Genomic DNA, 1,026 nt, shown 5'->3' on the forward strand with positions numbered 1-1,026 from the left:
GACAGAAAAATCAGATATAGTGGGAAAGATGGATGCATGAAAGCTGAGGGAGGGAAATAGACTGGAATGTAGTGAAGAGATAGGATAAAAGGTAGATGAGATTAGTAAAAAAAAGATAATGAGTATCAACAAAATTGCAATCTTGAGGTATGGAAGGAAAAAGGAAAAGAAATTAATAAATCTAAGTTAACACTTCAACTTTGCAAACAGAAGAAAAAAGAAATGGAAGAGATACGATCCAACAAATATAAAGGACACAAATCATGAGCTTAAACTCCCGGCTGTCCAAGGGTCAGATGTGTATTGACTGGAGTGCACTTGGGAGATTAGTCAGCTGGTATGGCCTCTGCTGACACTACAGTTCAGCCTGTCAGCTGAACAGGGCATCTCTGCCGACTATGCTATTTGCATACGTCTAGTGATGTGTCGAGTCATTTGCTATGCACTATGCTGATTAATCTCTATCAAATGTTCTTATTTAGTCTCTACTGATATTACACATTCAGATTTAATCGACCCCTCCGTGGATTCGGCGTGTCTCAACCGGCGCCACTGATCTGATATTCTCCCTCGTCCCTCGCGGAAGGAAATGGCAAGAGCGCGGAGTCGACATTTGACAGCAATGGAATGCTCCTTGACTGTGCCTGCCAATAGTGAAATGGACGAATCCGTATCACGCTGTGAGCTATTCCATCGTGCCAGGTCAGAGGTCAGGTCAGCTAGGCTAGTGTCACTTGTTTTTGCCGCATGAAGGGGTGGCCTAAGGGGGGAATTATCAGCTCAAGTTCCGGCGCACGAGTATTTTGCACATTTGCAATTCGGTTTCTTACACAGGTATATGTAGAGCAGGTAGTAAATAACAATAACTATTCAAATAACACTTACTACCTTTAGAACATGAAAATAAACAATGGAGAATAAAAATGACAAAAACCTCCGCGAACCGAATAGAGTTCGGGATTTATTACACTACTGACGCATGCACCGGGTGATAACGGCTGGCGACACAACAACAGGAAGCATTTT

This window comes from Penaeus monodon, chromosome 34 (genome assembly GCF_015228065.2).
Source record: "Penaeus monodon isolate SGIC_2016 chromosome 34, NSTDA_Pmon_1, whole genome shotgun sequence".
NCBI classification, from domain to species: Eukaryota; Metazoa; Arthropoda; class Malacostraca; order Decapoda; family Penaeidae; genus Penaeus; species Penaeus monodon.